General features: G+C 39.0%; 1 long non-coding RNA gene across 1 annotated transcript in view; it reads left to right on the top strand.

The window, feature by feature from the left end:
• LOC149464936 (uncharacterized) overlaps positions 1 to 25,009 on the top strand; it is a 74,106-nt gene that overhangs the window by 8,278 nt on the left and 40,819 nt on the right. The window contains exons 2-3 of the long non-coding RNA XR_016312269.1: positions 15,825 to 15,951; positions 19,993 to 20,054. This is a non-coding gene — a long non-coding RNA (uncharacterized LOC149464936). The remainder of the gene's footprint in view (positions 1 to 15,824; positions 15,952 to 19,992; positions 20,055 to 25,009) is intronic.

Raw genomic sequence — 25,009 nt, 5'->3', positions numbered from 1 at the left:
TAGCTTGTTTCATTTACAATGATAAATATGTACAGTAGATTTATATAGATAGAGTTAAAATGTATTATTATATTACAAAATTTACGGGGACCATATCTATCTATCTATCTATCTATCTATCTATCTATCTATCTATCTATCTATCTATCTATCTATCTCTATCCCTCTGTGTACACACACACATTTGATATTTTTATTCATCTGGCTGTCGTTTTATCTATCATCATATGTATGTATGTATCTATCCTTCCATCTTTCATTAATGTATCTATAGTTCTCTAAATAGTATCTATCTATCTATCTATCTATCTATCTATCTATCTATCTATCTATCTATCCTTCCGTCCATCTTTCTATCATCAATCTATATTTCTCTGTATAATTATCTATCTCTCTATCTATCTATCTATCTATCTATCTATCTTTCTATCTATCTATCCTTCCATCTTTCTATCATCTATCTATATTTGTCTGTATAATTATCTATCTATCTATCTATCTATCTATCTATCTATCTATCTATCTATCTATCTATCTATCTATCTATCTATCTATCCTTCCATCCATCCATCTTTCTATCTATCATCTATCTATATTTATCTCTATAATTATCTATCTATCTATCTATCTATCTATCTATCTATCTATCTATCTATCTATCTATCTATCCTTCCATCCATCTTTCTATCATCTATCTATATTTCTCTCTCCTCTCATCTGTGTACACACAAACACACATTTGATATTTTTATTCATCTAGCTGTCAGTTTACCTGTCATTCTATCTATCTATCTATCTATCTATCTATCTATCTATCTATCTATCTATCTATCTATCTATCTATCTATCCCTTTATACACACACACACACACACTATTATTATATTATATTTGATTTATCAATCAATCATTAAAAAGTCAATACAATCTGATCACATTAATATGGATGATTTAACTATACTCTCCATCAGGGTGGGTAGATGGGAATAAACTGGCTGTCCTGGCAATATAAAGCAGAGTGATAGGTAATTGAGATCTGTACATTACGCTTTACCAGCACAGTTTGTAGAAGACAGTATATGGATGTTGGAGACCGTTCTAATGCCTTACAATTCCTTTATTTACAGTACATCACCTACAAACTGTGTTAGTAATCCAATGAGCAGAACTGCTTTTCCTATGGGACTTTTTAGACCATCTAACCCCCCCCCCCCCCGAATGTATTTTTGTAGATTTCATCTTCATTATCTGTCTTTATTTTATTCTCTGTGTTTATGAATACCTTTATTTTATCTGTCTGCCTAATTGTGTAGCACTACAGCAGCGTGCCACTACCAGCATAATACTTTGGTTGGCAGGGGTTAATTGAATATTCTTCCTACAAGAAAACCATCCCCTCCAATAATTGCCCATTGGGACTGAATTTCCAAGATTTGTTAAATAATATCAAATATTCTCATAAAAGAAAAAAAAACCCCCACCAAAAAAAAAAAAAAAGAAAAGAGGGAGAGGGAGACAGAAGGGAAAAACATGAGAAGAAAGGGGTTTTATTTCGCTGCCATCTCCATAATTAAGATCATCTTCCTCTGAAACATGTATTTAAACAATAGAATGTGCGTGTGCTAGTGAGTGGCCATTGTACTGCGCCACCCCATACAATGCGCCTTGATTACACGCACAGTGTCAGAATGCTGCCGAGTTATTCCCTCTCCTCGCCTTATTTATTTATTTTTAACTAACTTTCATTCATTTGTGGTCTCTCGGCAAACCTGCTAATTTAACAGTGGAGCGCGTTATTTCGGTGTTAGGGAGAGAGAAAGACGAAGAGAAAACAACAATAGTACAATGATCCAAATGATACAGTAGAATTATAGCAATTATACGTAGACTTGGAGAAGAAAACCTTGCTGAGATCAGCCAAACAAACTGATGCCTTGTAAGGATAACAAGCCGACGATTGACAGGCAATGCTGAGAAAGCAGGAGGGCACAAGCTGCAATAGTCGCCTTTTTTTTTTTAACTCCAGCCAGCCAAAATTAACCTCTTCAAATGTTACTTTTATCATAATATTAACATCAGCCCAGGCTGTGGGAAATGGGGCAAGCTGTATTATTTCCCACCTGTCAAACCGGTGTTTAATAAATCGTGAGCATTGTTATAGGCTGTTGTCAGTCATATTTGGACAAATAAACATTCGAGATTTCCTACAAAGCCTTGCCAATAATAACAGTAATGTGTTATTTGTGATCAGTCCTTTCAAGCAGTATGAAAACATATGTAAATGTGTGTGATTGTGGAGTGAACTGCTACAGAGACGTATAGGGAATGGTACTCCCTAATCTCTGGAGGTAGACAGGGGAGTCTAGACTCAGTCTGATCATTCCCCTTATAGACGGCCCTGCACAGCACAACACAGCCTCCATAGGGCACCTATCAGGGGGTCATTATTTATGTATTTATTTAGCAGTACACTGTATAGCAAATACATCTATACACTACAAATGTCAGCACAACATACAAGACATTGCACTCTACACTACAGCCTATGTCTGCTCTACAGAATTACAGTTCCTAATATGATGATGGATAAATACATTAACAGATAGAAAAGATGACTCACACCATCTGCAATTAACTATCTGTAAAAATCACTTTGTAAAATGTGTTATCTATCTATCTATCTATCTATCTATCTATTATTATTATTATACAGGATTTATGTAGCGCCAACAGTTTGCTCAGTGCTTTACAATATAACGGAGATAATACAGCAACAATACAGTTCAATACAAAAGGGATAGGAGGGCCCTGCTCCATGGAGCTTACAATCTAGGAGCTATCTATCTATCTATCTATCTATCTATCTATCTATCTATCTATCTATCTATCTTTCTATAAACCTCAATCCATCTACCTATCCATCCATCTATCTAAAATCTAATGTTATGATCAATATTTACAGATAGGATGAATCACAGCATCTGCAATGATCTATCTATGTATCTATCTATGTATCTATGTATGTATGTATGTATGTATCTATCTATCTATCTATCTATCTATATATCTAACATCGTTACTTCTCTATCTATCAATCATAGTTAATATTATGATAAATATATATAATGAATCACACCATCTACAACTAACCATCTGTAAAATCTATCTATCTATCTATCTATCTATCTATCTATCTATCTATCTATCTATCTTTTACAAATGGTTTATTGAGGATAGTTAACTTTGCCTTCTTTCTGCATATATACTGTACATCAACAGATAGAGAGGATGAATCACACCATCTGCAATTATCTATCTATCTATCTATCTATCTATCTATCTATCTATCTATCTATCTATCTATCTATCCATCCATCCATCCATCCATCCATCCATCCATCCATCCATCCACCCACCCACCCACCCACCTATCTATCTATCTATCTATCTATCTATCTATCTATCTATCTATCTATCTATCTATCTATCTAACATCTTTACTTCTCTATCTATCAATCAAAGTTAATATTATGATAAATATATATGATGAATCACACCATCTACAACTAACCGTCTGTAAAATCTATCTATCTATCTATCTATCTATCTATCTATCTATCTTTTACAAATGGTTAATTGAGGATAGTTAACTTTGCCTTCTATCTGCATATATACTGTACATCAACAGATAGAAAGGATGAATCACACCATCTGTAAAAATCTATCTATCTATCTAAATTTTAGAAATGGTTAACTGAGGATTGTTACTTTTGCCTTCTATTTTGGTTTCATCTATCTGTTATGATAGATAAATCTAAGATAGAAGGTAAAACTAACAATCTTTCATTAACCATCTGCACAATCTATCTATCTATCTATCTATCTATCTATCTATCTATCTATCTATCTATCTATATATCTTCTTTTATACATTCATTTGCCCTTTTGGGGTCCTGTGGAGTAGCCCCGATCTATTACTACTAATATGTTTTATGTAGAATAATGACCTCACACATCCTCCTATTGAGTTTTATGTGTTTATGCAATCTGCCAGTAATTAACACTTTTCTTCCTATGAGGTGTTAGATTTCCAGTGAATATTCTCCATATAACACAATAGCATAAACATGTTTTTCCCCCTCCCCTGATACATTTTCTTACTCTCTGTCTTTTTGTATTTTGCAAAATTGTCATAGTGTTCCTATTCAGGGATCTACAATAGCTAAGCATGAAAAAGTCTCCCCATGAAAGCCTTTGCTTGTCGAGACTAAACACTGCTTTTTCTATATGTTGATTTGTGTGCTTTGGACTGATAAAGACATCTTTTCACCTCATATTCACTGCTAAGCAGTCTCTCCTGGCATTGCCTTCACTCTGTCACTCTTAAGGTAGCAGGTCATTCTCACCTGTGGGGAAATGATGTATGCTGAGGAAGGTCATGCAGTCTCTTCTATTTACTCAGTGGTAGCAGATAAATCCCAAAATAAGCCTATGATTTCCACAAGCTAGTAGTTCTATAGAAACAGTAAAACTACTTGCTCATTTAGGGGGGCTAAGACAAATCCACATATGCCATAAGAAATCAGAATGTAGTAATACTACATAAATGTAAATCATTTTCAACTTAAAAAGTTATTTTAAAATGCAGTTTCAAAAATATAATTTGTTACCAACCTTGCTTGCTATAAGTGGAATTTATTGTTGCACATTTCCTAAATTTAAAGGGAGCCTGTTGTGTGTTTTTGTGAGTGTTCATTTTAAGATATTATTAAAGCTGAACCATGGGCAAAAACAATATTGGAGCATTGGCCAGGTACCAGTAACATACATACCTCTAATGATGTGTGCCCTATTCATGACTGCTGCTTTAAGATGTGTTGTATTGTTGTAAGGGCTGGACTTGTGCCATCGAAACTGACAGCTGGGGCTGGAGTACAGAGATTACAGCAAGTTACTTGCTGTGCAGCCATTTTCATTCATAAAATGTTTCCCCTTATCCAACCACAGAGCACCTTGGGGGAGATTTACTAAAACTTGTGCACACAGAATCTGGTGAAGCCCTGCATAGTAGCCAAACAGCTTCCAGGTTTTATTGTCAAAGCTTAATTTAACAAGCTGAAGTTACAAGCTGATTGGTTACAATGCACAGCTGCACCAGATTCTGTGTGCACTAGTTTTAGTAAATCTCTCCCCTTATGTTCTTTGAAAAGCATACAAGTCATTTTATGAATGGATGAGCTGAAGAGTGAGCGACTTACTGTGATCACTATGCTTCAGCCCCGACTGTCTAATTCAGTGGCTGAAATTCAGTGTTTACACCAGTGTCAAGGGGTACATGATTTCAACAGTTTTCCATATGTGCCAGTCAGGAATTGCATACACATCATTAGCAGTAAATTATTGGTGCCTAGCCAATCCCCCAATATTGTTTTTGCCCGGAGTTCATCTTTAAATTTGCCTGAAAGCAATTATTTAAATATTATAATGCTAGTCAATGTTGAAAAGATTTCATATTAGTACTTGTTGTGCTACAATTTTAATGCAAACATTTGAATGTTCTCCCTTTAGTGACTCTCTGTATTCATTAGTGTAATCAGCATACTTGCTGAACTGAAAATCTGACTGATATGAAACAAATAATTACACAAGAATCCACATTGACAGTATATTTGCTTTTATTAAGCCCCTTTCATATGGGTCTGAATCCATCCATCCAGAGGGGTATCTGGCCGCTGATCTATCACTGAGCAGAGTGGAGCTGATGGATGACTGGACACAGCCCACTTTGCTCTATGGGCTGCCAGATGTAAACAGACCAGCTGGCGATTTACAATTGTCTGCCCTCCAATCTGATCCACTTGACGAAAGGGGAACGGATCCCCTTTTGTTTGTTTTTAGAGGATCGGATTGGATGTAGGCTGGTGTAAACAGACACCAGTTCATTTACATCCAACGTTCCATGGAGGAGAATAGAGGGTCCGATCGGGTCCACCTGAAAAATGGACAGGCAGACCCAATCAGACAGCTAGTGTGAAAGGGGCCTTAGGAATCCCTTGCAAAGGCATTGTCAATGGTGATGGACTGGCATAAAAGATACAGTAAGTCATTACTATTCAGGAAACCTTTGAACACACATCTAAAAAGATGTCCAGGTAAAAAATACTATTTTCTGCATTGTTCTCCTTTTAAGGAGTTATTAAAATATTCCCTCTTTTGCTTTTATACCAATGGCTCTAACTCCTGGCTGTAAAGCATTCATTCCTCTGTAAATATATTTGTCTATAGAGAAGGACTAGGATGTGGGGCATGAATGGACCCATTCAGACCTCAGAGCGAGATCCAAAGTCATGCTTAGCTTTTTATAGCTACCTACTTCAGGGCTAGTTTCACAGTGCCAAATGCTAAGAGGTGCAAAGAATGCTGATGCTGGAAGATGTGAAAAGGCGTGTCACACTAAACCTTGTCCTTCAAGAAAATCCCCCTTTTCCCTTGTCCAGCGATCATTGAAGTACCATGGCACACTTTGCATTCAACAGTTTCTTTAGCCCAGACAACTGTACCATGAAGGGGATAGTCATTTGTGTTTGATACTTTAATCAATGGTTCTGTGTTCTCCCCCGCATTTGTCACCCCAAAAATGTGCCAGAATGCATCTTGCCATGTTTGCCAGTTATGGCGTCAGGAAGTTGCGTCATCTCCAAAGATAAGATTTCCTTCATATCTGCCCTAATGGAATAGTTTAAAATAGTAATTATGGTCACTTATGACATGCTCGTTAGACAAGCTTCAAACTTTGGCTCAAAATCAGTGAAATGTTGACCCTCCTAGTTCTACATACTTTTTCTGCACAATGTCCCACCAATACGCTATCCTATAGAAACACCATGGAGAGTCTGGCCGTCTTTCTCTCCTTGCAGAATGAGGTCAGTTCTTTGTTTTGTTTAAAGGTGTTGGTATTAACATTGTTCATACTGCAGTTTTCAAAATAGGCAGATCTGGTTGCCCATTTGAAGGTTTAAAGCTGCCGATGAGTTCAAGGAAGAAATTTATTCTGCTTTGGTGCTGCAGTTCATAATGTAGTTATGGACCACATTTGTGAAATCTGTAAAAGTCATTGCTGACCCTCAATATTTTGTCAAACCCAGATAGTGTTTTTCTTAGATATTTCTGTATCACTAAGACATAAGCCAACCAGAAGCACACATAATGACATTCATGCCATTGTCACTGACCGCAGTGACCCTGGAGATAGCAGGGGGGGGAAACATGTGGTGAACTATTGGTGGATTCATGCTAGTGACTTGAATATTCTGTGTGCTTACTAACAGCAATGAGATGCAATATAGCACAGCTGACTTTCAATTTTACACAAATGATAGTGAGGTGTACACATATCAGTTGGCTCTGTTGCTGTCAGGGACTAGGAGTATAGGTTTGAGGAGAACATAAAAGGAGGACCATCTAGTCCTAGAGATGGAGCTGGCTTTTCATAACCATTTTACTGGTTTAATATTCTAACTTTGTGGACATTTTGCTTCATCCCTGCTGGTTACAAAGCTAAAACCATGAGCTGTGAAATAAAGTACTGTGCATGATCATAGTTGCTGGTTAGGTATCAGTAGTGACATGAACCTGGATGCACAGCAAGCATTCCAGAAACATGCCATCTACTGATGATGTAAGTCTTCAGTGTATAAAGAACCTTGTTATAGAATGAGTGACAGCTTGTTATCCTCCAGTAGGACTGAGTATGCTCCAAATATAGTTTATATTGACTAAGTGAATTTGTGCATCACCAGTATTTTGGACAGGAGAGTAATTAGCCTGGAGGACATTTATTTTTGTTTCTTGAGTATGATATGTCTCACACTCCTTTCCTTCCTTGAGATCACTGATGCGATTGGTAATTGGCTATTTCAGAGCTGTCATGTAGAAGAAAGCCCTGACTTTCTTCAAACTTGGTACCCAAACAGAATAAAAGTAAAGTAGATTACGGGTGTGGGGACATCATTAAAGTGAACCTGTTGCATTGCCCTTCTTGGAAAAGCAGTTACCACATGCAGTCTACCCCTACATCATCATCCTCTGAGCTAGATGTGTCATAAGTTGTAAACTAGAGAAAATAGCAATAGTGTAATATCATTTAAATCCTTACAACTTTTATTTTTCCCACCCCTAGATTTGCCACAGATGGCATGACCAACACCAGTCCCAATAACAATTATATGACAGTCAAAGATCTTTTTCCGATCTTGTAAGTCTAGAAAACCAAGAGGGATCACTTATTTTAGTAATTCCTGATTAGTACAGTAAATAGTTTATTACTGAAGACAAAGGCTTTAAATTCTACTATCAGTGGAAAGGGTGTGAATGTTGGAGGCCTCAGTTGCTGTATACTGATAGACATACCCTCAATGTCACCTGCAATGGAGAGAAAGATCTGCTGTGGGAGTTTCCAGCTAGAGACTGTCTACAAAGTGGGTATGGAGTTCACATTTGCTGATACCCAGCACATTTTGGGTGCTCACCCACCCACTAAAGTGAACCTTCCTTTCCAATCAAAGTCATGCATTTAATACTACTGCCACTAAATGACAACTTCCCTTTTTGCAAGCCGTAAGCATTTTTAGATGCCAATATTCAAGAGCCACCTATTTCTTAGCAACCAAGGATGCTGTGCAAGCCAGCTAACAGGATCTTAGAAACCAATAACATCATCGCTTGCTAGGATGCAGGTGGCAGCATGTCTTTCCATGCTATGGAGTTGAAAAAAAATGTCGTCTTTCCCTCAAAAATATCCTAGATATTGGTTGGGTAAGCATTTGAGGCGGACCCATTCAAAAAAGCAAAAAAAAAAAGACCCTTATTTTAGCTAGTATCTGGGAGCCTGTCCAGGTTCTGATAAGTCGCCCCCACAGACCCCCCCTTCCACTGGGTCAGGGTTGTGTGGGAAAGGCCCTTCCCCTCATCAATATGGGGACAAAGTGCTTTGTCTGGCCAGAAGTCTGGCCAAAAGTGGTCTTCTTGGAAGAATTGTGGCCAAAAAGCCATACTTCTGACATGGAAACAAAGCTAAGTGACTCAACTATGCTGAAAAACAAAGGAATTGGGGGTGGGTGATTGCTAGCAGGTGCTTTGGACTGATGAATCAAAATTTTAAATATTTAGCAATAGCAGGACACAGTTTGTTCACCGAAGGGCTGGCGAAAAGTACAATAATGAGAGTCTGCAGGTGACAGTGAAGCATGGTGGAGGTTTCTTGCAAGTTTTGGCTGCATTTCTGCAAATGGAGTTGAAGATTTGGTCAGAATCAATGGTGTCCTCAATCGAGTCTGTCTGGGATTACATGAAGAGACAGAAGGATTTGAGGTAGCCTACATACACAGAAGATCTGTGGTTTGTTCTCCAAGATGTTTGCAACATTATTTACTTTCCATTTTGGTAATTGATAAATATAAACCATTAACATTTCTGTTTCTGGAAGCTTTCTCATTAAATTCATGGTACTGTATATATACATATATAGTATATGTATATATAGTGTATATATGTTTAACCTTTTTCAACTTTTACACTTGATGCTGAGCAGTGATGGAGTAAGCAAAGGACATAATTCCCCTGGTACCTCCTCACATAAGGGCCATATCTCACTTCTGTCCTGGCTATTACCACCTCTGAATTGGAGAAGCAGGGAGCAAGATAAAGTACACAAATGGCCAGTCAGGTGCTTACTTCGCACCTAATTAAACTGGCCGTTCCTATAGGAATCACTGGCAGCTTCTTTCTGAGCTGTGATGAAAAGCAAAGAACATCATCTCCACGCCTCATTGCAGCCTTTTAAGTCGCTGTCCAGTGGAGATAAGCTGCGATAGTCACTATCCTGACTTATTTCAGTTTAACAAACTTACACCTTTGTGCTCTCTAACAGAACCTTGGAGGGTAGTAAAAACCTGACAGGGGTTCTATTATTCTCCACTCTATCCAAACCTAAAATGAAATAATTAAAAAAATGTATCTTAAGAAAAAAAACCCTAAATGCAACCTTTTGCAGCTTTTATTGATTTAGCAGGCACAACCAAAATCCTGCTGGATAGGGAAGGATCAGCCTGCAGTATCAAAGAAAAATAGCCACACATTGAAAATGTGATTGGCATTATGTAGTTTATTCAGCCAAACATGGCATGGGACATGTCCTAGTCTGGATACGATCTGGAGAGCACTCCGTTGACGCATGTTACCCCATCATAGAGATCTAGTGCTATCATCAATAATGAGAAAATGCTAAGTTTTAAAGCAATAAGACTTTGCAAACTGATGGTATGCAGGTGCACGGTGGATTTCCTCACTGTGTCAGCCTGCTATGAGTATATTGTCTTAGGATATAAACTAGTTAGACTTTCTTACCTGACTTGCTAACCTGATTAAAGGTTGATTGACAGCTGTCATGTAGGACCTAGAACATCTATGTCTTCAAGAAAGTTTTTCAATATTTAGAACTGTCTTTGAGACCTTCTTAAATACTGCTTCTCTAAAATCAGCCTTGTGAGATGCTATTGAACACGGCTGTGTATCAAGAAAGATGTTTTTGGTGCACATAGATAATGTCCCATGCAGCCTACTGCTTTTACTACCCAAAAGCCCAAAACTTTATGAGGAATGGCTTTTCTTACCAAGCAAAACATCCAACAACAAAAATCATACAGAAGAAAATAACTGTTCTCATGACATACGTATTACTGGATTTTGTTTTGTGTCTGGAGTTATATTCCACAGATTAAAAAAAGGCAAACAAAATGGGAAAAACAAAATCACTATAATCCACTGGACAAACTGTATGTATAAAATCAAATCTTTGTATATGTACTGGGCTAACACAAAAGCAGGTTTGCCAAAAATATAAACTTGAAAATAAATATAAATCTGCTTGTAAATTTAAGAAAAGCCAAATTCATCTTCCATGCTGAACCTCTCCCCCTAGTGGCTGTAATAAAAATTGTATGATGTTGTTCAAGAGACTCTAGGGAATAATCTCAAAGCAAGATGGTGCTATTAATTAAAGGGTTTGATTGAACTGGAAACTACATGATCATGTTTAGTAAAATCACTTCACTATTGGAATTTTGCTGTAACTTGACCTTATTGTAAAGGAATGTACAATTCAAATATCAAAAGATAAATTTCAATTGCATACCAAAGATATTAAGAACTGCGTAATGTTTAATATAAATGTTTAGCTTACTGAATAAACGAAATGTTTATACAGTCAGAATAGACATTGCCAATTAAGCGTTATTTTGACATAATTAAAAATACCAGTAAGTGCCCAATCCAAAAATCATTCCCAATCCCAATTAAAATGTATATATATATATATATATATATATATATAAATTCCTTAAAGGGCAACTACAATGTTTTTTTCAGCTAACACATTTAGATTACTATTGTAATGTTTTTTTAAAAGTATTTTTTTTTTGACATCCCATTCTTACAGGTTTGTATGGTAAACCATAGTACTGTTATTGTATTACATTTACAACCTATTTACCAATTATAGAGGTAAATATGTCAACCCCATATGGAATCCATCTGCAGCCAGAGAGACCTGTTAGTTTGTTAAAAAATATTGTTACAGTTAAAAACATTTAATATATTTTTGCATACAATTAGCACTATTATCTGAATCTGCCTAAATATCAGTCTTCTGTAATAGCCTTCACCTTAGCACTGAATGTAATACACTGCACATTAACACTGAAAATAGGAGCTGGTGGGATAGTGGTGTGGGACTGTCAAAGATGTATTGCATTGCTCGGTGGGTTAGACTACAATATGAACATGTAATAAGTAGGGGATAGCACAGAGATGACTTTATAAACGTTGGTTCATCTTCCCTGTCTAGTCAGTAGGCTGAGGTAAGTTCACAGGTAAGGTTCACAGTAAGAGCTGTGAGAATGTGGAATAGACTCCCTCAAGAGTTGGTTCTGGTCAGCTCAGTGGATTTCTTTAAGAAAGGCCTGGATTCTTTCTTGGATACACAGAATATAACTTAAAACTAATATTTATAGGTAAAGTTGATCCAGGGAATGTCCGATTGCCTCTCTGGGGATCAGGAAGGAATTTTTCACCTGCAGGAGCAAATTAATTCATGTTTTGCTGGGGATTTTTTGCCTTCTTCTGGATCAACTGTGGGTGTAGGAGTATAACTTTTTATTTTTAATGGTTGAACTGGATGGAATTTTGTCTTTTTTCAGCCAGACTAACTATGTAAGTAGGTGATCAAGCTGTATTCCTAATATACTGCAGCACCATTCTGACAAAATTGGCTGGATGGAATCACAAATTGTTAGGCAGGTAAAACGGTTAAATATAATTCAATAGAGCATACAATAGAGCATACAGCATCTTTAACTGCATATAGTGGCATATAGCATCTTTAACCTGTAAGAAGGAACACTAAAACCCAACCATCACTACTAAGCCTGCCCATGTAATAGCCAAACACTATTGTCCCCATACATTTATTTAATTACAAAATACTGTATACCAGGGGCAGACTGACAACTCAAGGGGCCCCCGGGCAATAGGAGATCATGGGGCCCCTGTGTCCTTGCCCAAACTCAAAAAATCCTATGAAAAAGGTACCAGGGGCATCTCATGGGGCCCCCTACTGACCCCGGGCCCTCAGGCAGTGTCCAAGTTTCCAAATGGTCAGTCTACCCCTACTGTATACACAGTGTTCTGTTCCATCTATATGCATATCTCCTTGTTATTGTATTGAGGTTACCTATGTTCTGTTGTATGAAGACATGTAGTGATGGTTTGGGGACACTACAACTTTTTAATTATGTGAGCTTGTATCTCCCTCTATCAACTCTTCCTGTTTAGGACTAGTTTGTTCAGTCCAAGCTTGACCCTCTCTGTCTCTTCCATGTTCCCTCAGTCAGTGTCAGTTTTTCACAGAGGCAGGGCTTAGAAAAGTCATTGTTTTATTATACTTCAATAGACTGGAGAAACATTCTCTGAATTGCTTTGGATTCAACTTCTGTGTCTAATTAAAGAGTTAAGCTGCCTTAAGGTGCCAAAATAGCAGGTGGACATACTTTTCAAGGGGACCAGGTCTAAGGAAGTATGTCAATGCATAAAGCAGCATTTGAAACAAAACACACAAAGGCCAAGTTTTTAATATATCAATCCACACTAAAAAGATAATGTTTGTAGCGCTTATTCTTGTAGGAGCCACTGTAAAGTTGCCCAGGTTCTTCCCCAGTGGATTGCCCCGCAGCCAGGTACACAAATACAGGGGAGATTTACTAAAACTGGCGCACTCAGAATCAGGTGCAGCTGTGCATGGTAGCCGATCAGCTCCTAACTTCAGCTTGTTCAGTTAAGCTTTGACTATAAAACCTGGAAGCCAATTGGTTATTATGTAGAACTGCACCAGATTTTGCACTCTCCAGTTTTAGCAAATAACCCCCACAGTTACTCCTTTCCTCAATAACCAGTCTAGGGTATATTCTTTTTGTTGTTTTTATTAAGTAACTGGGATAGGGTTAAGTGAGTTGAGTGGGATACTCCAAAAACAGACTGAGAACAGTAAACTCCTTTCTGAAAAGCTGAAGCAGAAGTCCTTGCAAAAGCAAGTTATAGACTTGGTAGTTTGTAGTAGAAGCAGTCAAAAGAAGGCTTCTTCTTTAAAGCACCAAGAGAAGAGTCCCTTCACAAAGAAGTAGATAGATTGAGCTCTTCAGGACAACGTCCTGAATGTCCAGCCAATGTCCTCTTTAGACAAACACACTGCTGACTTTATAGCATAAGAGGGGTGGCACCACCACAGACGTCTCTAAGATCTCTCAGCAATCTGTACTCACAAAACATCCAGGGACAGTTTCCTTACAACTTTCAAGTGACACCTTTGTCCAGTGATACCAGACTAGATTTTCAGCAGACAGCCCATCAGTCAGCTTTCTGTAGCTCCAGCATCCAGATCCACAGGTCACCCACCTGAGGCCTCACGAACAGCAAGCACATAGTAGTGTTGCCCTGGAGGGCAGAAGCCCTCAATGCTGGACTGGTCCTTAGCAGGAAAAGACTCAGAAGCTCAGTCTCTCAGAGTATTTATGCAGACTCCCAGCAGACATCAGGGCCCTGCTCCCTGGGATTGGCCAGGGCTGCATAATAATTCATATGGCCATCTGCGCAGCTCTACACCTATGTTCCAGAAAATTCTACACCTTTCTGGAAGGTAGAGGGAGCAATCAGACTAGCAGCAGCTAAGAACACTGAACTGACCCAAGTAATCAGCAGCACTGATTACAGTGAACACAGCTAGATTTGCCTAAAACACTGGTTACAGCGAAACAAGCTAACTGTACCTAACAAAACACACCCAGCTCCATTGAACACAGTGAGCCAGCACTAAGTCTAACTAATTCTATCACCTACTGTATCTAGGAGGCTGCTACTGTACATGTACATCAGGCTGATAACATAAATCTTTCTATTATTACTTCAAGCCAACAGATCATGCTAAAGATTTCATTCTTAGCCCATATAACTGCAATGTCATATTTTCCATCATGGGGCGAACATAAGGAGGAAATTTGTTTGGCAGTAGCTGCCCTTACACCTGACATTTGTCTTACATGAGCACTTGATGTTTCTTTTTGTAAATGTGAAATCCAGCATTATTAATAATGAGTTATTTGCTACCTGGAACTAGTTTCAAAACTAAGGGGAAAGGGGAAATATTACAGCTGGATAGATATGCATCCTGTGTAATGTCTAGTTTGTGTCTGAATTCAAAGATGTAGGACAAAGATGAGATATGCTTAATTTCCTTTTAAAAGCTTGATGCTTATGGGACATGTTTTTCTTCTAAATGGTGCTTCAAAAAGCAGAAACCACTAAACGTCTACTCAGCTTGCATATTTATTACAGAAATATCACATTTTTGGATTTTCCTTTAGCTCTCTTTTAAAGAAGAACTTCAGTGCTTCGTTCCCACGCAGATATATTCCTTATCTTAGTCTATATAGGGATGACAGCATTTGCTCCTTATTGGTATGACCACTCCTAAACATGATTTATATGCTGACAACAAATGATTCTGATTATCATGTGATATAATTGACATTATTACTGCAATATGTTTTCACACACTTAGAGCATGGTCATGCAAGTCTATGTTGCATGAAGCCCCCATCTTAACCCATTTTCACCCTTCCAGTGTTCCCCCGCTCTTCTATTCTTTGTCATATCCACCACCAAAATACATTGTGTTGGCTGGTGCCAGAGCCCAGAGGGAGCAATGGCATCACCCTCTCTGTCATGTCACAGTGCTTTACAACTGGATCATAGAGAAATGTTACATGCTTCTACATATTTGGAAGCACTGGGGTTTTGCACTAAAAATCTGCTAAAAATATATCTCTAGGTACCAGAACTCAGCCTGATTCACTCCTCTACATTAAAATGATGTTGGGCCATACGGTTATAAACTCTCTGCATATGATTTACAACCATTTTTTTTCCTAATGACTGTCTCACTGTCTTGTCTTTAAAAATTTTTTTATCTCCGTTAGACTGTATGCAAAAAGTCTAGAACAGTCGGTTGTTGTATTTTTTGTTCTCATATATCTTTAACTACCCAAAAATGCTGCATTGTTCCTTACCCAATAACACCATTGCATGTTTATGCTAATTAATTCAAGTATTTCAAATGCTTTGAAACCAGATAACATGAACCTATGTATCATGATCTATTCAATAAAATGCACTATATAAAATGTATCTCTATTCAAAACATATTTTTTTTATTTGTAGATAGATCGGTTTTTATTGATGTCTGAGTTCCCATAGGGGAAACTTGCCCATTTATTTCTCCTGGTGATCATTGTTACTGAAAAAGTGATGGTAAATCCGACACTTCAGCGTTTTCCCAGAACAAATGGTAAGATTAAATCTTTCAATGGAGATACCTGTAACTGTCTAAGAGCGAATTCCCCTCACTTAGAGTTAAAGATTGGCTCTAACGTACTGTTGTGTCTCTGGGGCAGGAAGTGAAGGGAAATTTATCCAAAGATAATTAGACAGCAAAAAAAAACTGGCGGGGGTTTTAACCCTTTATCCAAGACTAGGGTGTCCTTGGATGTTGTGCCAAAGAATCCCAAGTAATAACAGAACTTCTGGCTATACAAACACATTAAGGGATTGCCATAGTATCAAAATAGTGCATAAGTGTGAGATGGGGGGGTCTTTACACAGTGTTACTTTGTCAGTTCAGTATCTTTTTAACCCCACCCATGCTGAACTTCAACTAAATCAGGCAAACTGGATATTAGCAACTGACAGCCTTTATAGCAAGTAGAGATGTATGTTTAAGCTATTCCAAGCTTTTGCCAACTGGGACAAAAATCTAAACTTGAAAGGCAACGGCTCGAAGTACTTATGCAGAAATGCCAAGGCTTGTGTATAATATGTGGGGAATTTTTCAAAACTGGAGCAGACAGAGTCCGAAGTAACTGTGCATGGCAGCCAATTAGCTTTTATCTTCAACTACTTCCAAGAAAGATGCCATTATAGCTTTTGCTTCATCTGCAGGTGCCATGGTTCTGCACATGTGATCAATTTTGACACCATCCATTTGAAGGTTGGATAATTTGGTTGAGAGCAAGCAATTGTGATTGTCATCATTATCATGCCTTGAAGGTAGCTGTTTTGGAAAACAGCTAAACTGATGCGCTTTTTCCAAACATAACTTTTGCAAAGATAGAAGCTGAATGGTTCTCCAGATTCTGGCTTGTCCAGTTTTGACAAATGCCCTTCTATGATGTACATTTATTAAAATATTGTGGCTTATCTCAACTCTATAGAAGTTTTTGTAGCTGCAATAAGGAATGGAGATGCTGTCCTCTGCTCCCCATCATAGCACAGTGAGAAGCGGTCAGTGAACTCAAAATAAAAAGTTTTCGATTAACCACTTGCCTACCAGGCACTTATACCCCCTTCCTTACCAGGCCAATTTTCAGCTTTCAGCGCTGCCGCACTTTGATTGACAATTGCGCGGTCATGCAACATTGTACCCATATGAAATTTTGATCATTTTTTTCTCACAAATAGAGCTTTCTTTTGGTGGTATTTAATCGCCACTGGGCGCTTTACTTTTTGCGCTATAAATTAAAAAAAGTGCAAAAAATTTGAAAAAAAAAAAAAAGTTTGTTTCTTTTATAAAATTTTTCAAACAGGTATTTTTTCTCCTTCACTGATTTGCGTTGATGAGGCGGCACTGATGGGCACTGATAGGCGGCACTGATGGGCACTGATAGGAAGCACTAAAGGGCACTGATAGGCAGCACTAATGAGGTGGCACGGATAGGCGGCACTGATAGACAGCACTAATTAGGGGTCACGGATAGGCGGCACTGATATGCAGCACTGATAGGCGGCACTGATAGGTGACACTGATGATGGGTACTGATAGACGGCACTGACTGGCATCACTTCTGGGCACTGACTGGCGGCACTGACTGGCACAACCCCTGGGCACTGACTGGTGGCACTGACTGGCAGCACTGCTGGGCTGCACTGGTGGGTGGCACTGGTGGGCAGCACTGGTGGGTGGGCACAGGTGGGTGGCACTGGTGGGCACAGGTGGGTGGCACTGGTGGGCACAGGTGGGTGGGCACAGGTGGGTGGCACTGCTGGGCACATGTAGGTGGCACTTCTGGGCACAGGTAGGTGGCACTGCAGAGTGGCACAGGTGGGTGCACTGCTGGGCACAGGTGGGGGCACTGCTGGGCACAGGTGGGGGCACTGCTGGGAACGGGTGGGCGGGGCTAGTGGGCGCACTGCTGGGCGTAACTTGCGGGTGTCACTGCTGGGCACCGATCATCAGGGCACTGATCATCAGTGCCCTGATGATCGGTGCCGATCCCCGCTCTGACAACTGCCGGTTCTCGGCAGTACTTTCCTCACGATCTGACAGCGTGAGGAAAGTGCAGCCGAGAACCGGCACTTGCATTTCCCTGTGATCAGCGTGTCATTGGACACCGCTGATCACGTGGTAAAAGGCCGGTGGGATCGGCCTTTCACCACATCACGTGATCAGCTGTGTCCGTAGGACACAGCGATCACGGAGATCGCCGGGTGCGCGCCCCCTGGGGCGCGCAGGAGAGCGCGTTCTGGGAGGACGTCATATGACGTCCACTCAGAACTGGCCGGCCGCGGTGAAGCCGTCATTCGGCTATGCGCGGTCGGCAAGAGGTTAAAGCACCTGATTGACCGTTTGTGTAAATTCTCTCCATTCCTGCTTCTTCACTTCAGAGGTGGTGATAGAAGAGAGAGAAGAGGGTATCAACTGCAATGTGGTCAAAGTGGTTCTATATATATATATATATATATATATATATATATATATATATATATGTGTGTGTGTTTGTGAGTGTGTGTGTATACAGACACATAGAGGCACTTATGGGCCTTGCAGTGGATATAAATCAAAACAACTGTGTTTTATTTTATTGACTTTTTGATGGAGCTATGCTCATCTTTCTCAAAATGTCTTAAGAAAGAAAGACTAAGCTCCATAGGAACATTGACAATAAAACGCTGTTGTTTTTATTTATCTACGCTGCAAGAACTGTAAGTGCCTCTATACTTGTTGAATTTGTATGGATTTCTTTGTCGGTGAGCACCAGGCCATCTACCAGTGGCTATCCTTGGTGACATATACTATATATATATATATATATATATATATATATGTGTGTGTGTGTGTGTGTACAGGGCCACCCACAAAAATCACCATGTCCCTTATGACCTTTATCAGTTGGGGACCTTTAACCCCCCCCCAAAAAAAACTCCTAATGCTTAGGGGACCTTGGGCTCTAGTGTGGGTATATTCCCACACTAGACCCCCAGTATATCTACTTTAATATGAAGTTAATAAAAGACCTATGTGGGAGAGATCAATCACAAATGTTCGTGTTTTTATTTATATTAGAACCTCTCTGTGACACTTGTAACTAAGTGTGTTTATGTCTATGTACAGTAATTATTTGTAAATGGTCCCTCTAACATTAACTTTTATTACTTTATTTGTAATTTTATTTTTTAACTCTTATTTTTCAACTTTTACAGTTTACTTTTCATTGAGGAGTATGTGAGCCCCTGGAGTATGGAGTATGTGAATATGTATGGAGTATGTGAGCCCCATGAGTACAAATCTTACACTACACATTGCGTCCATTCATAGTGTGTTTCATTCTCTTTTCAGCCAGGTACAAATGTTAGTAAACGGGATCTACTCATTATACACAGTAAAGAGTTATACACAATAAAGAGTTGCAATGTGTAAAGGTGCTGTACATCACACTTTGTTAAATGCACCTCTATGTGTACAGGGCAATTAGGCATGCTATGCATGTGCACATAGGCAGTCCAATTGGAGGGGCATTTGGTAATCAATCAATGTTCTGTGGTTTGGAGGAGTTCGTAATAAGACTCCACTCAGACATCAGATCTGTGAAAAGTTCAGACAGAAGGAAAATTAGCATATATATATATTTTAGTAGAAATCATTGTCAGTTCAGTCTAGCCCCCAGCAGACCTCAGACATTGCAGGAACCCATATTTTTCTCTGGTTTTCACAGGATAGTAAAGCATGTTATGTTCGGCCAGGAAGAAAATCATATAGATTTCTTGTATATTTTACAAACAAACAGTATTGTCCAATGTACAATATCACGAAAATGTCTATCATCAAAGGAAATAAAGACAAGCAGACCTTTTTTTACTACATTTTTTTCCTGCATAATGATAATTATTTTCAATATGCTAAGTATTTTCTGTATTATGAGAACAAGAAAATATTTACTGCTTCTTACACTTTATGATCACATTTTGAGAACATCTTGGTACTTCACCAGAATCTCAGAGCATTACATGAATGTTAATGTATCTTGTAATTTCTGTTCAATTTTGTCATTTTCAGATGTGACAAGTGGCTAAAATGCTAAAATGGGAACTTATACAGCCAATGACTCATGAAATCTGGTAATGCAGAAATTGAAAATAACACACAAAGTAGTATAATTGCAAAGTATTAAAAAGAATAAATGTATGGCTTTGAAGACTCAGATGACTGCTTGCATTTAGTCAAATTTGTGGTTTTGTGTTAGATGAGTATATGTATTGTATGGTCATGATCCACTAGTGGAGAGGAGTTTAGGTAATTTATACCTCTTATCTACAGTGTGTACTTGTCTCAATTAAGAGAACTAAGTGGCATTTCTGTCTGCTGCTTCATTCCTTTACTATCAGTCATGTCTGACAAGTTTTTCTGACACCAAGGGAAACATGGTGACAGGGGAGGGACCTCCAGCAGATTGGCAGCCTCAGCATTGTTCCAATGTATTGTGTGGAGGGGGGTGTGTTTCTTCCCTCCAATAACCTCTCAGAGCTGTCCTCACTAAACTCTACAGACTGTAACTTCAGCTTTCCGCCCCCTTTTTTCTGACTGCTCTCCTAGCTTTATAAATGTAGCACTTTGAATGGATGTAGATAAGAGAAGACTTAAGATAGACAAGTACAACTTATGTAGGAGGATTTCATTTCTGTGCATCACAGGCCAGTCACTTCACTGGGTATATGTAAGGGTTTGCGACCACTTTAAAAAAGCAAAATTCAAACTGTCAGTGAAGTACCCCACAACAATGAAGCAGGATTCATCCTATACTGATCTGAAATTGGATTGGATGCTCTAGGTCACTGTCCTGTTGTTTGCACTGCACTGGGGAATAAGTTTAAAGAAGTGCAATTCCAATCAATCTGTTAGCTTGAAAGGGGATGTTTCTCCAAAAAAGACCTTTACAGTGTGCAACAGTTCATTAAGATTGCAGACAGCAGATACCTTCAAATTTCTGAAACCTTGACTATTTTTTTTTACTTTCTTTGCATGTTCACCAAATGTGTTTCAGTAAGAAGAGCCTAATTTCCAGTGTAAGTCATCTTCTCAATATACAAGGCTGTCCGGATAGCACATTTAGATCCTTCCATATCAATAGATATTGTTACGTTTGTAAAGTTGAGATGTCCTCTATAGTAACCAAATTAATTTCAGCTCTCAATTTTCTTTTAAAGATTAAATATTGTGTCTTTTGGTATATGAATGTGCAGGTGAAATCCACACCTTAATTGACTGGAACAACACATTGCTTAGAATTTGTTATTCCAACTACCCTCTTTTATGATGTCACTAGCCAAGAAATTGGGAATCTATATAATTTTCTATCAGTGACCTTGATTTTTGTAAATGATTTGTTTAACTTTCAATTGATATCAAATCCTGTGCATGTGTGTGTGTTTTTTTTTTTTTTAAATGAGCTCGATATTATTAATTGGTGTGACTCATTATGATCAGGCCATATTGAAAGATTTAGAAATGGGGCTAGAAAATCTTTTTTTACAACTATATTTTTTATAGTTGATGGAGTCTGACTCACAGTGATTCACTAAAAGTGGAAGCTTTAGCAAGCTTGACCTTTCTGGCAAGGAAAATGACAAAAAAAAAAAACTATAATTTTTTAAGGTGAATTTTACACTATAAATGGCATCTTCCTTATGAAAACTATTAAAAGCATTATAATGTCAGACCACATCACAGAAAACTCCAGGGAAGCCTATTGAAGCATTTCAAGCCACTAGGGTGCTTACTCTTAATCAATTAATTCATTATTTTATTATGATTAGGTGTCCTAGTGATGTTCAATGCATCAATAGGCTTCCCTAGGGTTATCTGTGATATGGTCTGACATCTGACATATAATGCTTTTAATTCTTTTAATAAAGAAGATGCCTTTTATATGATATTGGTGTGCGGTCGCCCGACTTTTTGTCTCTGCATGCACACTGCAGACATGAGCGGGTCCTGCACCCATTGTGGAATTGGGCTGTAAACAGTGGTTTTTGTAGATTTTGTGCAGCCTTGAGCAACACAAAAAATGGAATCCCCCCGCAGAGAGAGTCTAACATTGACCAACAACACCCCTGCCCCCCCACCCGAGAGAGCCTTCCACATCCCCCACCCCGTAGTTAAAGTCACTCACCTTCACAGGAATGAGAGTCAGGCTCTGCATACACAATCAAGCAGTCCGCAGCCTCTCTTGACTCCCACCTGGTCCCCATGCCACAAGTGTCCCTTCGTCCAGGGGGCAGTGCTGCCCCCCTGAAAAATGCCAACCTAGGCAAATGCCTTGTTTGCCTTGTGGTAAATGTGCCCCTGGCTGAAAAGACAGACAGACTTAGAGCAGTGCTTTTTTCTTGATTTAGAACTGCTTGGATACATGCAACTGTTTCTCTTTAACTTCTTGCCGACCAGCCACTGTAGAAATACGGTGGCAGGTCGGCACGGCTTGGCAAAACCACGTTTTAAAACGTGCATTTGCAAAACAGGTAGGGGGCGTGTGTGAGGCGCGAGCCCGCCCTACCCGTCCCGCCGGTTGCAGCCACGGGTGTCAGTCACAGGGTCACGGCTGGTCATTACTTACCGTGTCCCGGCGATTAGGGGCAATCACTGACAGAGAGGATGGCTGCAGTGTTTACACTGCAGCCGTGCTTTCTGTCAGTCCCCTGTCAGCTCCTGACATGCTGATTCGGAGAGAAGTGTTTATCTCTCCGGATCTCGTGTTCCCCTGCAGTACACCCCCCCGCCCCCTAGTAAAACACTCCCCTCACACAGTTAACCCTTTCAGTAAATAAAAACGTTAACCCCTTCCTCCCCAGTGCCATTAGTACAGTGTCAGTGGTTTTTTTTTTGCACTGGTCACTGTATTGGTGTCACTGGGGATGTCAGTGACCCCAAGTCAGTTCCCCCCCAGTGTCAGAATGTCTGCCGCAGTCCCGTAGTCCTGCCATAAGTTGCTGATTGCCACCATAAGTCACTGATCGCCACCATAAGTCGTTGATCGCCGCCATTATTAGTATAAAAAAACCCTAAAAATCCCAGTATCTTTCCCGCCATTTGTAAACGCTATAACTTTCACATAAATCAATTAATTTACACGTATTGGGGTTTTTTTTTAGCAAAGACGTCGCAGAATACATTTTGGCAGAAATTTATGACTAAATTTGATTTTTACAGTTTTTTTCCTTAAAATTGTCAGACTTTTTTTTTATAGCGCAAAAAATAAAAAACGCACAGGTGATCAAATACCACCGAAAAGAAAGCTCCATTTGTGGGAAAAAAAGGATGTAAATTTCACTTATGTACCGTATTGCATGACCGCGCAATTGTCCGTTAAACTAGCGCAGCGCTGTATAGCAAAAAAATGGCGTAAATTGCAGTATCTATATCATAGTTTGTAGACGCTATAACTTTCACAAAAAGCAATCAATATACACTTATTTGGATTTTTTTACCAAAAACATGTAGCAGAATACATTTTGGCCTAAATTTATAACTAACTTTGAGTTTACTATATATTTTTTATAGCTGAAAGTAAAAAAATATCGTTTTTCTTCAAACATTTTGGTCTTTTTTTGTTTATAGCGTGAAAAATAAAAAGCGCACAGGTGATCAAAGACCACCGAAAGAAAGCTCTATTTGTGTGAAAAAAAGGAAGTAAATTTCATTTGGGTGCAGCATTGCATGACCGCGCAATTATCAGTTGAATTAGTGCAGCGCCAAGTAGCAAAAAGAGCCCTGGTCATTAAGGGGGGTAAATCCTCAGGAGGGCAAGTGGTTAAAGCAAGTGTTTTATCTGTTTTCTTTATTGTGTTTCTAGCCAAAAAATTGTCTTAAAGGTTTATATTTTCTAATGTCTTTTAAAACAGATAAATATAAAATACTATGAATATGTACCAATTGCAGCCAGCAGATGGTGGGTACAATTCATCAAGTACTTCAGGTTTTTGAAGACTCACTTAAACCGCTCATAGATGATGTCATTATCTTATGCAGGAAAGAAAATCGCATAATTCCCCCATCCACACAGTCTGTGTTGATGGAGAAATCCCTCCTGCGGAGCTATTGTGTTCTCCTGGTGTGGGAGTGGGGGTGAGAGGCGGTAGCCATTACTGTCGAGAGAATACAGAGATTATTGCTAGCAGCTAAAGCTGTTGGCAATAATTGCATGAAAAATCCAATGGGCTGGTTGTACTCAAGACATACAACAACCAAGCTGGATACAATCAGCCTGTCCATAGATGGTTCGAATCTTGGTCAATCCCTGATGAACCTGTCATGATTTAAACCATCTATGGCCAGCTTTACTACTTTAGCCTGAATAACTTGTATTGTGAATAGGCTTGAATAGTTCAGATTAAGGGGAACTCTGCCAGTTCAGATGTAAATGGGGAACTCTGCCAGTTCAGGTGTAAAGGGGAACTAGCTCAGATGTAAATGGGAACTCTATGGACTCTGATGTTAGGGGGGACTCTTGTGATTAAATCCATATGATTAGAAAAGGTATTTAATCACAAAATATATGTGTAGTGTATACTACAAAAATGTTTCTGTGCGCCACTAAAGTGTTTGGGTTTGGCTTGAAGAGTTCTCCCTTACATCAGAGTCCCCAGAGTTCTCCCTTACATCAGAGTGTGCAGAGTCCTCCCTTACAGTGTAAGTGAACTCTGCCATTTCAGATTAAGGGGAACTCTGTGGAGTCAGATGTAAAGGGGAACTGTGCCAGTGCAGATGTGAAGGGGAAACTTCAAATTCAGATGTAAAGGGGGAACTCTTTGGACTCTTATGAATGGGGGGACTCTTGTGATTAAATCCATATGATTAGAAATATTATTTAATCACAAAATATATGTATAGTGTACACTAAAAAAAACATTTGCTATGCGCTTCTAAAGTGTTTGGGTTTGGCTTGAAGAAAAGGTGTGAAAGGGTCCCACTGCGGAACTGTAATAAAGGGTGGCATGATGAGAGTAAAGGGCCCTGGTTTGAAGAGGCCCGGGACCAAAGGTCAGGGGGCCCTTCATGGTTTCTTGCACTGGGACCCCGA

The sequence above is a fragment of the Staurois parvus genome, unplaced genomic scaffold, assembly GCF_062004578.1.
Source record: "Staurois parvus isolate SC_StPar_1 unplaced genomic scaffold, SC_StPar_1.0 ptg000145l, whole genome shotgun sequence".
In the NCBI taxonomy this organism is placed as follows: domain Eukaryota; kingdom Metazoa; phylum Chordata; class Amphibia; order Anura; family Ranidae; genus Staurois; species Staurois parvus.
The sequence above is the reverse complement of the archived record's forward strand: the minus strand, read 5'-3'. Positions and strand labels throughout refer to the sequence as shown.